At 40.7% G+C, this 9,540-nt stretch overlaps 1 long non-coding RNA gene across 1 annotated transcript; it reads left to right on the forward strand.

Annotated features, from left to right (window-relative positions):
* Positions 1–4,975: 4,975 nt before the first annotated feature.
* On the forward strand, positions 4,976–8,656 carry LOC130602959 (uncharacterized). Its single transcript, XR_008973025.1, has 3 exons — positions 4,976–5,043; positions 5,711–5,757; positions 7,862–8,656. It is a non-coding gene; the product is annotated as an uncharacterized LOC130602959 (long non-coding RNA).
* The last annotated feature ends 884 nt before the right edge of the window (positions 8,657–9,540 follow it).

Genomic DNA, 9,540 nt, shown 5'->3' on the forward strand with positions numbered 1-9,540 from the left:
ACATGTCTGGTGGGGAGTGACTTAAATTTGCACTTCTATTGAATTCTGACTCAATGTTTTTCTTTACCAGATTGTTTCAATTCATATCCTATCTCAAGTAAAAGGCTTTGGCTGAAGCCATCATGAAGTCACTAGCTAAGACTGCCAGAGGATTTCTGTTGGACCTGAGCTTTTCAGGAGTGGAAATAGCTCCTGAGTATGGAATCACAGCAGTACAAGAGTGGAGCACTTTTACTGTCTTACCTCCTCTGCAGGCAAACATTCTTTCTCCTACAGATCACCATAAGGGTAACAAAACCTTATCTGCATAACTAACACCATAATGTCTTAATCCACTTAATGGTACAGATCTTTTTCATACCAGCACATTGGGATACAATCTCCTGAACTTTAAAGCAAGTTATGATTGTGCAGTGTTCTTCCAAGTGGAGTTAGAACCACCCATTGCTTTGCTCTTTCCATATAGGTCTCGTCTTGCTCATGTACTTGTTCATACTTTTTGTCACTTTTGTGACAGACAACTTCTACCAAGCCTGTTTGAAGGCAATCCTGCCCATCTCAGTCTTCCACTGGTATCAGTACGAGTTTGGCTGGCAATTTCTCAGCTTTGGGTTCCTGACATTAAATGTAGGTATACGGTAACAGACAAAAATCTGAATGTCAGGTTTTCTGCTCACATTATATAACTCCCTTAATTTGTGCCAGCTGCTCATATACGCCATGCTTTTCAGGTCTAAAGCTTTCTGAGTTATTCACCCAGTGACAGGGTTTTTGGAAAATTTACCAAGAGCAGAAAATGGCACTCATAAAGAATATTTTTCAGCTATAATTTGATGGAATTAAGTTTCCCTTTATTTCTAAATCTATCTGAAATTTCACAGTTTGGGAATTTTGGTATTTGATTTGGGATCATCTCCAAACAATTGGCAAGCAGGATGTCTGAACTACTTGAGAATATGTGTAGACCAGTAAATGCCCTTCATATGCAAAAGTTAACATTCGATGATAGGAAGATTGTATAGCAAGATACTACCTTGCCAGAGGATTTTACTATGATACAAATATCTAGCTCAATGGTCAAAAATTATTGAAGCACATCTAATAAAAGCTTTAGAAAGGAGCCTATAGAACACCCCAGAACTGAATTCTGCCTCAGATAGTTGAACCACACAGGAACTCTTGCAAAAATGTTGTTACTTCTTAGACAAAATATACCAAAGCTTAAATAATATATGAACAATCTTTATGTGTCTGATTTGCATGCCACAGCAAGACCCTCATGTGGAGATCTGCACAAGAAGGAAAGATAGCAGTGGGGTGGAGTATATAGAAATAACCTGAGCTTTATTTGCACTTTGGGGAAAACTAGACGAGAGATCAGATTTACCTATTTGTGTTATTCCTTCCTCTCTGAACAAAACATAAAGCACTATCAATTTGCAGTTTTATATCACTTCCACTGAAAAGAAAAAACAGTTATGGCAATCTTCTACATGGTAACAAAATGTCTTTCTGCTTCTGCCTAGGGATAGGGTCTCCAACTGACAACAAGCAAACAAGGAGTTAGTAGCACTTTAAGCTTCCCTGGCACAAGAGATTAGGACAAGAGACATAAACCACGTGCCTGAGATGCAAAAGGCTGCTGATTCCTTGGTTAGAGGGTGGGCTTTAGCTGTGAGTCTGAAGACATGGATTCTTACAGCAGTCAGGGCTGGTTTGGGGTCTGTGTGCAAAAATTCTCTGTTCATATTGAGTTTCCTTTGACTGAAGATGCGCCCTGCTACTTCTAGCTGGAGGGTTAGTCTTCACCAACAGCTTTTACATTCTGTCTGAGGGTATATGCAGAGCAGCTCCTTTTGATGTTTTTACCCATGTACTGATTTGGTGTTTTTGCTAAGATAAAATGTTATTTACCTGATTAAAATTTTCTTTTAAGTTACTTAGTACAAAAAAAGAAAAATCTGTTCTGTGAAACAAACAAAAAAAAAAGGAATATAGAGCCTTCTTTTTTATTAATTGGTTTATCACTGTTGCTTGATGTGGTTTTAATTATTTAAGGAGAGTTTCCTTTCTTGTAACACATAGCTTATTGTTATCATGTAACTTAGGTGGTCTCAAAAGAAGGGATTCTGTTGTGTTTAAGTTGCAGCAGCTTACACGATAGTATTCACCTCCCAGCTGCTAATTAATCTGTTCAGTTATCTTTGCTTCCCTTTCCTTACTGATTACATAGAAAGAAGGAGCCTTTTTTCCCCTTTTTACTCAGTCTTTCAGGAGTTGGCTGTATTGACTTCATCCTACCAAAGTTTGCTCAAGTCCTCAGACAGCTGTGTAAAAATCATCTGAGGAGGGCTGGTAGCCTGTTCATCTCCTACCTGAGCTCACAGACATGGGGCCTTGTGTACCCAGGAGGGCATCTGTTTCTGTCATCTGAGTCATTAAAGTGATTGCCATGCCTGCCACATCACTACCTCACAGACATATGCTAGCATTTGTGGTACTGTCAAAATATGCTTAAAAGCCCATTTCAGCAACAAGCTTGCTTAGATTCCTTGCCAGAGAATGTTAATTACTGTGGTGCAGTCTTCTGTTTTCTGTGGTGCGATAACAATTAATTTACACCACTTGGAAAAACACTTACACTTTTTTATTAACAATCAATAAAAACAAATCAATATAGTGTAAAGTATACAACATCCAAATGAAAAGCTCTTGTTTTTATACTTGAGAATTCCTAATAAAATTTCATTGTTCATTCAAGCAGCTTGTCTATTCTAATCTAATGAGAAGCTGTCAAGTTTCTTTTTAGCATTTTGGAAATGACTACGAATGGCTAGCCTGATGCATGGCAAAAGAATGTAATAATTAACCCCCAAGTTTTAAGTCAACATAATGATGCAAATGCTGCTGTATTCATCTTTCTGCATTGCATCACATATGCACCTGATAGTCCATGGATTCCATTTTGAATCAGGATGGAGGTTAACTTTTATTTATAGTTGTAATTAGAAAACACTATCGCTACTGGAGGTTGCTCCATTGGTAGAACGTGTCACCACAGAGTATATTCCCCAGCAATTTTTGCATTTTAACAGGTCAAAGAGTAAAACAAATGAATTGCTTCTTTCTGGGACAACCTGTTTATTCTTCAAATCTGACGATTTACTGGAACACTGATTTCAAAGATTCTTGGAAAAAAATCCCAGAGTTGTTTTTTCTGCCACTGCTGCAACTACACTAGGTGCTACAAAACCTGGGAAGGTAGCTCACGCTGCTCATTTCATGGCTCCTGGCTCCCCTGCAGCAAGGGCCAAGGAAAACCAATGCTTCCAGGTGGCTTAAATCCCAGCTCCTGGCCCCCACCATTGAGGGGATAGAAGTTTTGAGACTTGTCCAGAAGTGATCCAACCCAGCACCTCCACCAAGTAAGTGCTCCCTCAGCTCACAGCGGGACATCCCCAGGTTGCAGTGAGGAACACTTTTCCCCTCACAGCCCAAGCTCCTGTTTTCATCGCCATGGCTTGCCCATTTCTGAGTGCATCCACAATGATTATAGCTTATTTTTAGGAGTTAATCAGAACAGAAAGAAAGAGGGTAACTTTAATCCTGTGGATGGGCAGGTCACCATTTCCTTTCTACAGGCAGAACTACCATGGGTTTGAGTTTAATGCTGGGATTTTTTTCACAGTGAATTGATAGATAGTGCTTTTAAATGTGTGAAATGATCCAGATATGACAGCAGGTTTTTCAAAGCCATTAGGCAACTTAGGTAGCTCATGGCAGTGGGGTACAAGGACAAGTGTAACTGAGATTAAAATGCAGTAACTAGACTAAACACAGATCATAACATGGTACCAACTGTGGAGAGTTTAGTTTTCATCTGAACTTGACAAAGGATGGCTAGGATAAGAGGCAAGGATGAGGCAACATTTTTGCTTTTATTCAGAAGTTTATGTAGAAATTGTTTTTCCAAATGTCATAAACACATGAGCACACTCAAGGATCCTCTGGAATAGATGCTTTTGAGCAAGGATCCTCTGGAATAGATGCTTTTGAGGCTTTAAATATTTCACTGGTCCTCTCATTCAGGTAACATACCACGGCACCATGTGAATGTGTAGGAGTGGTTTTCCAATGATACTCCTTTTCTTCTTTTAATGGATATCATAACACAGAGAGAAATACTAGACTCAAGCAAGCCCTATGGTTTTGATTGTGGTTAGTCTGACAGTTCTGGTTTGCTTTAAGTGAAAGCTGATGAACAACGGTTTAAAAGGAGAAAAGGAAAACAGCTCCAGCACTGAGGTCAGCCAGCCACTTCCTACACCCAGCTGTTTCAGTTTATTTTTTTAATTAAGTTTGGCTTAAATTAATGGTGACAGTTTAAAGAGAACTCTTTCACCTATTGAGCTTACTTTACATCTGAAACCAAGTCCCTTCTGTCCAATTGCATTTTGTTACAAGATTTGCAGTTAGGTTCCTAAAAGTCCCTGGTTTCTCCCCACTTTATTTTGCCATCTCTCTGCTCTGATATTGCCCTCTGCCCTTTCATGCCCTGTCAAGGGAGGAGTAAAGCTATTACTGCTGCAGTATGGAAATAAAGTGCCTACTAATTGATCATTAATACTGCCGGAGTGTGAGGATGTTGGGAATTGCTAGATCAAGCCCATTTACTCCAGCTTCTGGGTCAGCTCTTCAGATGGTATAAATCAGTGTTCCTGCTTGCCTTTCTAGCAGCTCAGTGTAGGTTTTCACTGTGGAGGAGTTGGTTCAGAAGCTCTTGACTGCAGCTCTGCCCAGGCACCAGGTTCTACAGGGCTTTTATTTAACAAACTTAAGTATGCATTCCGCTTCGGAAGAGTGGTAGCTTATCTCCAGAAGCCTGAGTATGAGGAGCTCTAGGAGTAACTGCTATGGTTCTCCGCAGTTTAGGTGATGGGGGAGAGAAACAGAAGTTTTTGGTTTGGGTTGGTTTTTTTTTCAGAAAGAATACAGCTTAAACCAAGAAGTTTTCAGATCCTGTGAGATGCCACAGAGTCACAGGTGTGTGCATGGTTCCCTATGGCTTTTCTAAACCAGCAGAATCACTGCTTTTTTTTTCAACAAATTTTGTACTTGCTGTAGAGAAGTAAAATAGCATCTGCTCTAGGGGTTTTGGCTTCATTAACATGGGGATTACTTAAACCGTTCATAACCCTCAATTTAAGCCTTCTCTCCAGGCTTGACTACTTTTCTTTCCCAATTAGAGCAATTTTTTTCACCGATGGGGAGACCTTGCCTTAGTGTTTAAGGTAAGAGCTGCTGACTCATAACTAAAATAAGAAATGAAGTGCCACTCCTTGTTCCTCTCCACTTTTGCTAAGAGAGCAGTGAGAATTGCATCATCACTCACTGCAGATATAAACATGATTGCTATGGGTGCAGTTCTCTGTAAACAGTAAAATGCCAAAGATTTCTTCTATTAAAATGAATCTCTTGGCCTGAGTGGTATTAAGTTTGGCAAGGGCTACCCAGGGAGCAGTCCTTAACTGCAGTCTTGAGAAGGCTGTCAAAGCCAAACAGACTTGTGGTGGTTTGGCCATTCATTAGTTGGAAATAGGCTGTCTTTCATCCACATTATTCCTCCCAGTAAAAGTGAGTAGAGGCAGGGCTGCACTTAGTAATAAGGTAGTGACAAATTAGTCTGACACGTGATCCAAATCCCTGACAGAAATCAGCATGAGCCAAGAAGAATGACCACAGAGGATCGCCTCCTGGGTGAGTCTTTTGCTGCTTTGCAGTACAGTTCCTAAGTTACAACTTGGTAATGGTTACAAATGCTTTATGATGCCTAATTGTAAGAATGTTGTACATTTTTGCCATCACATTTTCTTACTGAAATGACTACATGGCAGATGAGATAGCATGCAGTCTGCGGATATCAGGTGAAATCTTCTATAGAAGTTTCTGGGCCAAACTCAGCTAAGGTAATAAATAGCTATGTATGTATCATATAAAACTCAAAAATTGACATAAATGGCAAAGGAGCACAACTCGCAGCAATTTGGTACCTTATATGTGTGCAAGTCAGGATCTAAAAACTAAAGCAGTTGAAAAAAGGTCCCTGTCTCTGCCTGCTCTCCTTCAAAAGTGCCCAAACCATTTAGTTTCTTTTGGATGTCTTTTTCCTGCTTCATTATGAAGATATTTCATTTGTGCTTTAAACAAAAACAGAAACATTTGTAGAATGTAATCACATGTTGTTGTCTTCCAAGCAAATCAGCAGAACCTACATCAATGAACTGAGCACAAAGTCACAATTAACTTTGACACTGAACTGTGCATTTTTTTAGTGTTCCTCTATGATGAAAGTCTCTTCTTCACTGGAAAAAAAACCTCCAGCTGTATTTCTGGTCTTTGAGGTGTTAACAACCAGACACTAACACCTTGTTTTCAATTTGCCTCTGTTGGAGACAGTACTTACATTTAGGCTTTTCTTTTACTGGCAGTAGCTACAATGGTCTAGGCTTTAATCACCAGCAGCTGTAGAAATGAGAATAGGATTGCAAAAGCAAATGTCCCCTTGAAGATCAGCTGAATTCACATCTGCATGTGCACTTTTTCCTAACATTATGCTTCAACTTAGTAAGGTTTTGTATACCTTGGGAACTCATTCTTGGCTCTTCTTCCACCTCTGAGTTAAAATCATGCATAAAATACTCATTGTGCAGGGAATGGATGTGAATCTGGGAAGGGAGTCTTTTGCCTGGCTTATTTCAGAGTAAAATTATACAGAATTTAGCTTATTGATTTTCAGAGCCATAAACCTCTGCAAAACTCCTCTTGAAATCAAGCAGACTAGCTGTGCTAGCCAAGCCTAGCGGATTCAGAAGTCTGACAAAAATCCAGCTCAGTCTGACATTTAATATCCAGCTTTTTATGCTGTACCTAGATGGTAGGACACAGACGGGGACTTGTAGGCCCTGGACCACTGGAAAAGCTATTGTGTCCTGATGGCCATCCCACCCCTTTGGCAGAAGTTACTAGAGCAGGGGTGGCAGAAGAGGTAGTTTCTCTGCTCCAGGGCCATCACAGTTCACAGCACGGTGTATTAACTGCAACAGCCATTGATTTCAATTCATGTTAACATGCTGGGCTGTGAGCTGCAGCAGGAGGGGTCTCTGGTTCATGACTCCTGTCAGGTTCAGAAGAGCCAAGGTTATCACCTTAGCACTAACCTCTTTAGCCACCAAAGTTGAATCCAATTCAATCATGAATTGGAGCCCTTAATTAATTCTCCTTTGTAAAAGCCCAAAGCAATCATATTAATGCCAATGAAAAAAAAAGTCCCAGATGAGAGTTTGATTGTTTCTTCAATATAAAGAAGAAAAAAAAAAATTTGTTAAAAAATAAAACTCAAATGGCTTTTGGGGGGAACAGATTGGTTTATTAACATATCACATGCATATTCCAAAAACCCTTTGTGCTAACAATTAACCCTCACAGTTTCTCAGGACAAAAATAATTGCTACTCTGACAGAATGACTTACCTTTTCAGTATTCCATTAAAGCAAATTACGTTGGTTGAAACATAAGAATATATTTTTAGTGAGGAAAAATTACACCTAAGACAATTTCAACTGCACTCCCACAGTTTAATGCATTTTCTTTTAAAAAGTGAGCAAACCTCAAAGCACCTCACAACTTGGCCATAAACAGCTCATAAACATCTCAGCTGCCTACCAATGCTCCCCAATCACATCAAAATAAATCAGTCTGAATCATTTTCTGTAGGTCTGTGAATAGAATAATCTTTCTTAATATCTGGGTAGATCTCTCTACTCTTAATAGTCTTGCTTCTGCTCAATCCTGCATATTTCAGAGCTGTCAAGAGATATGCAAGCTATAGAGGACTATGAAAGTTTTGGTAAAGACTAAATTCTGAAGGCTACCATGGTTAGGTCAACATTGTTTTGCTGTTCAATGCAGATGTATCACAAGATTCTGGAAATGAGAAGTGGTGCTCCAGAGAAAAAATCATTTTGGTTTGGTCCTTGGATGTCCTTACATCCTCATGGTCTCATTAGAGTATGTCTGGAAAGACTACTTCAATGTGCAGAGGCTGAGGCAGGAAAGGGTTTTATGAAGGCCTAGGTTGGAAGAATCAATCACAACAAGAAGAAAAATGCTTTCACTCCCCACCCCAAGTGACCACACCAGAGAGGGATGCCCAGACCACAGGTCAACTAGATTGCACTGAATTGTATCCACAATGCTCTGAGCTTCAGTCCTTTGGAGCAGTTTGGTCACATCAAAATACATAGTTGTGGGTCTCACCAGGCTGTTTGGTGACAATACCAATGACTTCAGCATGCATGCATATAAAAGACACCTTTTGATTCAAAGTGCCCACAATGATGAGAAGCTGCACTGACAGCCACCAGTATGGTACAAATACAGCTTGCTTCCATGGGGGTGTGCTGTGAAGTATGAGGAGATGTGGAGGTACCTGAGGGCACAAACCCTGCTGGGGTACGGTTTGCCCTGCTGCAGGTTAAGGAGCAAACTTGGCTATAACCCAGGTTCTTTTGTCTGTGGTGTGGCACCTGGGAGCAAAGCATGCTGTCCACTCTGCATGGGCTCCATCTCCACACAGGACTGCAGTAGCAAACAGCACCTGTCACAGTAGGGGTGACTGGAGAAAGAGGGTCTAGGAATGAAACAGAGTGCCAAGCAAGCACATGGCATAGGTACCCACTAATACAGATGGAGTAGCTGCACTGTGGTGGGTCACCTCCCATGAATGTCTATAGGATGCCTGGCACTTAGAAAGCATGTGATGGTTAAGTAACTTAACTGCTCTTTGAAATCTCTGATTTGTGGCTGGGGTCTTTGTTGCCTTTTTTTAAATCTTTTTTTAATAACTGAGCTTCACCATCACATCCAGGAATATTTGTCCTGGTGAAGAATAGGGAATAAAGGCTCTGGCAGTAAGATTCTGCAGGAGGGGAGGAGGGGGCAACCCGGTTCTCATGCAGTGGCCTCACAAGCCTGGGTTTCATATAGCATAGCTGGATGTTTGAGTGAAAGCAAAATAATTCTTCAAGTTCAAATTAGGGCATATTTAATCTTCCTTGGAAGTAACAACAAAAAACAAGCCTGTGTGCTTTTAAACAGAAATCTAATAGAAGTAGATGAGCACATGCCAGCCAGCCCTGCTGAACCCCAGCCATGGCTCTGCCCTGTGAACACGTTTTGTCCTGGGATTGCTGACGGGAGCGTGGCTGTGCATGTTACTGGTGAGCAGAGCCCCTGCTGAGCCATAAGCGACAGGCTCTGGCAAACAAAGCTGACATGAAAAAGGCTTAACAGTGTTTAATCCGGGAAGGGAAAAATCTCCTCTAAAACAATCTCAGCCTGATCCACCCCTGACACAAGTGTGGGTTCATCAGCAGGACTGTCCCTCAGAGGTAGGGCACTGGGATCCATTCCACACTGGATTTTTCCCACTTTACAGAATTGGAGAAAACTGAGACATTTTGGCTATTGGCTTTGCACCAG

Source organism: Pezoporus wallicus, unplaced genomic scaffold, assembly GCF_028554395.1.
Source record: "Pezoporus wallicus isolate ANWC-B61680 ecotype Strahan unplaced genomic scaffold, APGP_CSIRO_Pwel_v1 contig_2012, whole genome shotgun sequence".
NCBI lineage: Eukaryota > Metazoa > Chordata > Aves > Psittaciformes > Psittacidae > Pezoporus > Pezoporus wallicus.